We start from the raw sequence: 7,231 nt of genomic DNA on the forward strand, positions 1-7,231 counted from the left end.
TATATAGAGAGCATGTATTTTTAATTTAGACCTAATTGCAGAACATGCTCCAAAAAAGTAAAAACATCATTGATGACTATACACCTTTCTGTTTTGTGTTTTGTTTAATAATAATCAGAAGGATTTTAAACATAGTTATTTATGTTGTTGCATTATTGAATAGTCTTGTATGATTTTGATATATACATGAGAATCATCTTGTTGGAAAAATGCCAATCCCATATTGATTTGCTTGAAGTCAGCAAATAGTGAAGCCTTGTATTCTTTATACTTTTATTTAATTGTGTGAATGTCAAGATGTGATTTGCTATAGAATATCCTTTGTGAAATCCTGTCTTTTCTATTCATTAAGGACATGCACAGTTTGTCCTACCTCATTTCCTTTAAAATCAAACACAAAGATATGTGTGGGAAAAACCTAGGAGCAAGAATATCTAGAAAATCAGAGAAAATACTTGGTTGTAGGGGAAGTGAGGAATACGATAGTTGTCTTCATGATTTTAAAAGTACGTCATATGGAAGGAGCATAACATCTGTTCTATTTGGTCATGGAGAACAGAATTGGAGCCAAGGGTAGGAGTTGTAAAGAGGCAAAGTAGAATTGGTTGTCCAGGATAATAGTAGGTTTCCCCTTACTGGGCCTGTACAAGAAAAGGCTTGTATATTTAGAAGGGAAGAGAGAGAAAAAAAAAATTGTTTTCAGAAAGTGCTCAATGTTCCCAACTTTTTACATTATATACATACATACATATATGTATAAGTTGTCATACTTTGCTACCTTTCGTTCTCTAAGATTTCCTGATTCTTGCCATGTCCTCTCTTTCTATTCCTCTAAATTTTAAACCAAGGCTAGGTCTACATGATTCTGAAACATCGAGTCAAAAATTTAAGCAAATAAGGTTTTCCTAACTATAAAAATCCATTAATTGGAGCCTTTAAAAATCTAAATTTACCAAATGACCAGTTGTTTTTGGCACCTTGTAGATAATCATATTCTTAGAATGACTCAGTAGTAGCATTTTTAAAAAAATAATTTTCCCCTGCTTCTTTAATTATAATTGAATGGAATAGTCTTCCTTTGTAAGACATAATTGACTCAGAGATAAATTTCAAAAAAGGTCCAAAACTGTTTTCATCAATGACAACATCATTAAGAAAAGGTATAGTATATCCAATTTGAAAAGGTAAACTCATGATATTTCTTTTATTTTGATATAAAACATAAATTTTGCATATTTATACATATACATGTAAAATTTGTTTATGCATACAAATTATTCATATATGAACATATATACATACATCTATGGTAGCTAGGTAGAGCAGTGGATAAAATGCCATCCTGGAGTCAGGGAGACTCATCTTCCAGAGTTCAAATCTGGCCTCAGACACTTACTGTGTGACCCTGGGCAAGTCACTTAACCGTTTACCTCAGTTCCTCATCTGTAAAATAAACTGGAAAACGAACTAGCAAACAACTCCTATATCTTTGCAATGAAAACTTCCAAAAGGGGGTCATGAAGAGTCATACATGACTGAAAGTATCGAACAACAAACATGAATATTTATATTGATATGCTGCATTTTACATTTATTTCCAGCAACAGTATGATAGTATTGGTAAAGTGCCAATTCCAGAGTAGGAATTAAAAGTTCTGCTTTTAAAGTTCCGCCTCTAGCACATGTTGGCTGAGTAACAACGTCTGTGCCCTAGACAATTCAAATATTTGAAGTTGCAGAAATGTTACTGATTTGCATTGGTAGTGGGACTTCTTCACAGTGAGTTCCCTACACTGAGAAAATCACAAGTCAGAACAAAATGAAAACAAGAACATGAACCTTTAGACCAGACCTGCAGAACTTGGCAGGACATAGGGGCCGAAATTAAAATAGGCTAAATTTGTTGGAGCCACAGAGAAGTTAAACTAGAGAGAGAGTGAAGATGGTTGGTTGCTGCTGCTCATGTGACAAACAAGAAAGTGCTCAGTGGCAACTCTATATTTTTCTTGGGCCAGGAAAAATCTTTTGGCTGGCTGCAACGCTTTACTCTTTCCTGTATATTTTTACATATTTCATTGACATTTATTTCTGTATTTTCTACATTTTTTTTGGTATCAATACCTCTTGTTCCCTACTCTTAACCTATCAAAAAAAATCTTCTTTTGTAGTAAATAAGCATTATGAGGCAAAACAAAGACATAAATTGGCTATTTATTGTAATGGAAGTTTAAAATCTTCCCCTTCCATTAATATGTATCAAGTAGGGCAATTAAGGGAAGGTTGATTAGGGGAGGCTTGTTTTGTATGAAGGCCCACACCTTTTGTTAATTGCTAATGAGGCACTGAGTCGTGAGGGTCCTCCCTCTAGATCTGAAAAGTACATAAATATTCTGAGGGGAGGCTTTGCTTTGGCGCTCAAATCATTGGGAGAGTGTTTATGTGATTAGGCCAGACTAGATGACTCTGAGTAGTTAAGGAGCCCCCAGCTTTGAAAACCCAGATGTTGGTGTTTCTTTCTCTGGTAATGATGCACCTATTGTCTATAGTCAGATAGCTGGAAGCCCTATCTGATGGTCTTTCTGTTTGTGTTTTCTCTGAAATTCAGGGTGCTGACTTTCCCCCCCTGAACTAAGTGAATGATATATGTGCTTGATTAAAGTCAGGTTGTTACCCCTTTTAAGGCTGCTTTTCTTAGAAAAGTAGATCTAAGAACCTGTGCCCAGGCCCTCCTGTGTATGCCAGGGTGCTTGCTGTTACATTTACGAAAAACACACAGTTCAGTAGACTAGAGACTATCCTGTTTCTATTGAGAGGTGGAAAGAAGGATGTATCATCATTATTGAAGAGATACAGTTGGTCACTGTGCTAATCAAAGTCTTTAAAAGTTGTCTCCTATTATAATATCATGTATCATTGTATAAATTTCACTCCTAGTAGTCACATAATATGATTTTAGGCAAGTCTTGAGTTTCTTATAATGTAATAATATCCATTAAGATCCCACAAGGAAAGGTGTTTCAAGTTTGGACTTATCCTTTTTCTGCAGAATGAGTTGTCAGAACTTTCACCACCAGCATCATTAGTATTGATGGGTTCCCATTCTTTTTTTTTTTTTGCAGCTCTTTGGTATACCAAGTAATTCTAAAAATACTTTTTATGCACAAAAGTCTTTCCTTTTATTTCAGGTATCTGGTATTGATGTCACAAGATCAAAGGGTGTCAGTTTAGTGACTTTGAAGGTATAGTTTTGAAGCTGATTTCAAACATATTTGGATGAATTCAGAGTTCTACCAACAATACATTAATTTTCCTTTCTTTCCCTAATCCCTTCAGCAATTATCATTTTCGTCTTTTGTTATCTTTGCCCATAGCAGGCAAGTGATGTGGAATTTCAGAGTTGTTTTAATTTTAATTTGTTTTATTAAGGTTTTGGAACATTTTTGATGTGGTTGTTGATAGCTTTCTATTTTCTTTTGAGAACTGCCTGTTCATATCCTTTCACTTTCATCATTTGGGGGAATGGTTATTTTTCCTTTATATTTGTACTGATTCCTAATTTATCTTAGATACCATATACTTATAAAAGAACTTTCTGCAAAGACTTTCTACATTTATTTTTTTCCAGTTCTAATCCTTTTTGATTATTTTGTCTGTGCAAAAACTACTTAAAATGTTATGTACTCAGTATTGTCTATTGCATCTTTTCTGGTAACCTCTATTCTTCATTTGCTTCAAAATATTTGCCATTCTATAGTCATAAAAGTAACTCCTTTTCTCCTTAATTTGTTTATGATGTGTTCTTTTAGAGCTAGATCATATATCTATTTAAAGTTCATTGTACAAGATAGTGCAACAAATCCTAATTTCCATCAGAATTTTCACATTTTTCGGCAGGATTTGTTGTTTTAGTTGTGTTTGATGTTGCAAAGTGGATCTCTACCTAAGTAGTTTGTGACTTTGTGTTTATTGGATACTGTTTAATGCTTTTGTATCCAACTATCTAATTGAACTGCTAAACTTTTCTATTTTTAGTCATTACCATAGCTAGGATGATTACTGCTTTTTAATATGACTTGAGATTAAGTATTGTCTAGGTCCTTGAAATATATATATATATATGTATATATATATATATATATATATATATATATATATATATATATATATACATACATACATATATAGTTGACCTGAAAACTTGGTTAAAGAAAAGGCAACAGGCTAAATGCATACATTTTATGCTTTAATTAATTAATCAATTCCCCATTAAAGAAAACGGTAACATAATACATTATGGAGCCAGAAAAATATTCTAGCTACCCAGTACAGAAATCTTCTGGCTTATATACATCTTACCATGAGAAAGGAACTCTCTTAGATAAACATGTAAATTTGGTAAGATAATTAACAAAATAGTGTCAGTTGGATTTTATGATCCCAAGCTGTAGGAATCTTCTTTCTGTAGTATGTCCCTGTGACATAGGATAAGGAGAAAGTCTCACCACTCTGATGACAGATATCCTGTCTTAAACAAGCCTTTGAAGTTGTGGTATCTTAATAGAGTTGACAAAGCTGAAGTTACAACCCAGGCCTTATCACTAAGATGCCAGAAGAAGGGTCTGGTAAGGAAGTCCCATTTGCTTGCTTGACATCAAAAGGCATTCTCTGAGTTTAACAAAGGAGACTATTAGGTCCAGGCTTTTCTTAATTTAAACTCTGGTCCTGATTAAAGTCTAAAATTTATATTAAATATTATCAATATGTGTATATATATGTAGATAGATAGATGATAGATAGATATAGATAATTTCCCTTGAGATTCCTGAATTTTTGTTCTTCCAGATAAATAGCTTCTTTTCTGGTAGGCAGTGAATTTGAATATCAACTCACTTACAATTTCTTAGAAATCTGTCCACTCTTACTTGCTTGAATCAGGACCACATCTCAGGTCCAAGATCCTTGCTGCTTTCTTCAAAACTTGACCCCACTGAAACTAGGCAAGAACCTTATTAAAAAATAAATAAATAAATAAACCTAGACTTGATTGCTCTGGATTTGGAGGAAGAAGGTGACTCATTTCCACTGGGTCCTCAGTTCTGCATCACCCAGAGTGGGTGTGACCACTTTCTATCATCTTTTCTTCTTCCTTTGCATTTTGTGAATATCTCCCTCTCAAAAAACCTGACTTGCTTTTCTGTTTTGTTTCATTATAATGAATTTTGATATTCTCCAAACATGTCTGTATTAGTGTTAAGACAGGCTGATACTATTCCTTATCCAGGATGACCAAAAGTGTCAATACAGAATATTTTCTTCCCTCCCTTTCTTTCCTCCTCCAATTTCTAGCCAGTTAGACACCATGCAGCAGCCTAATGGGAACCCAACATGGTTGCTCATATGTCTTAGATGAGATGTTAGTCACCTATTAGAATCCCATAGGTAGGATAAGGAACCCTTGGACTTATGATAAACCACACTGCTACCCTCTCCAGACCCTGTACACTACTATCTATCCTGCCAATTTACCCCAAGGATACCTGGAACTTGCCATCTGTCCTGCCACTGTTTGCCTAAGTCTCCCTGACCTTTCCATATTCCTCAGACTTAAACTGTTTTGTATGTGGTATCTCTCTCATGTAGAGTTTGAGCTTCTGGAAAAATCTGAACTGTTTTGCTTTCTCATGCCCAACATTTTTCAGAGTGCTTGGCACTTAGTAAGTAAGTGCTTGATGAAGTTATTTTTTTTTAATTCATTGATTCTATAGATTAGAAAACAGAGACTCAAAAATATGTAGAAATATTTTTTTGTGGTTAAGTAGCTAATAAATGCCTAAGCCAGAACTAAATCCCAAATATCTTTCCACTTCACCACACAGTAGCACTTTTAAAATGAAGGCTTATAAACAACTTGGATCAAGGCGTTCCTTGTTTATCTTTGTCTCTTAGAATCCTTATTTTCTTTCAAGGCTTCTTCCACATATCATCTTCTCAGTGGAACTTTCCTCAAGCCTCCTGGTTTCTAGAACATTCTCATTCCATAAAATACTTGTAACTACTTATCTATCTACATGTTGTATCCTCCAGAAAAATACAGTTTTCTTAAGGGAAGGAATTTTTGTTGTTAGATCCTTAAAACCAAGAATAGAGAGCATTGTACAAAATATGATTTTAATAAATGTTTTGAATTAAATGGGATCAAATGTTACAGTTTGGATTTTTTTAGTTCTTTCAGTTAAAAAAATGAAAACTCTGGAGTAATGTTCTACCAACACTCATATAGGAAACTTATTCAGACCACATCACATTCATTTCTTGTCATTACATTTAGAATCCATCGCAATTAATTTTAGATAGCAAAGTGCCAGATTTAAAATACCCACCACCTACCTTTATCTAGGAAGAGCAAGACAATACTCATTCACTATAGAAAATTGGGTCAGATATTATCCAAATTAATTACTTCCTGGAAAAAATGCTTACACTAGGGAGATCAAAGTGATGGAATGCAAAATAGCTTGAAAAGCTTTAAAAGGCAGAATCTGAAGGATTTGACCTCCATTATTATGGCATAGAATGGTGCTGAAACTGCTAGTAGATAAATGAAAAGAAAGTTGGAAATATGTGTATTGTCAGGTACTAGATATTGTTTTTAAATATCCTTTCAAAGTTCATTTGCATTGTATGTTGTTAAAATTCTGTGAAATTTATACATATGCACACACTATTTAAAATATCACCATGTTTTTCAAATATTGGCATGATTACTTGGAAAAAGGATGGAACTGTGTCAGAAGACCCAACATCTAGATTTTGTCCTGCCAATAACTGATTTCATACCCTTAGGTAAGGCACTGTCTTTCTGTATGTCCCTGTAACAATTACCTACCTGAATTTGTTCATCAGTAAAAGAAAAGTGTTGAACTAGCTGATAACTTTCTTCTCTAAAATTCTCTTTCTAGTGCATGTGCATGTAATAAATGTCTATGAAGAAAACATACATCAGTATTCTGTGTTTTACAAGGTCCCCAATCCTTATTTATAACACAACAATTCAGAGTAATGTACTGTGGCAGGAAATACATAATAAATGCATAAATGAATAATACAAAATTGTTGATCCTTAACCCTTGCCAGCATATTTCATTAACTGAACTGCTAATTCTGAAGTGAGCCCCAAACTGCAGTATCTGTTTCATTTAATTTAACTTTTAAATGAAGAACCACCTACTGT

Source organism: Notamacropus eugenii, chromosome 6, assembly GCF_028372415.1.
Source record: "Notamacropus eugenii isolate mMacEug1 chromosome 6, mMacEug1.pri_v2, whole genome shotgun sequence".
Taxonomy (NCBI): Eukaryota; Metazoa; Chordata; class Mammalia; order Diprotodontia; family Macropodidae; genus Notamacropus; species Notamacropus eugenii.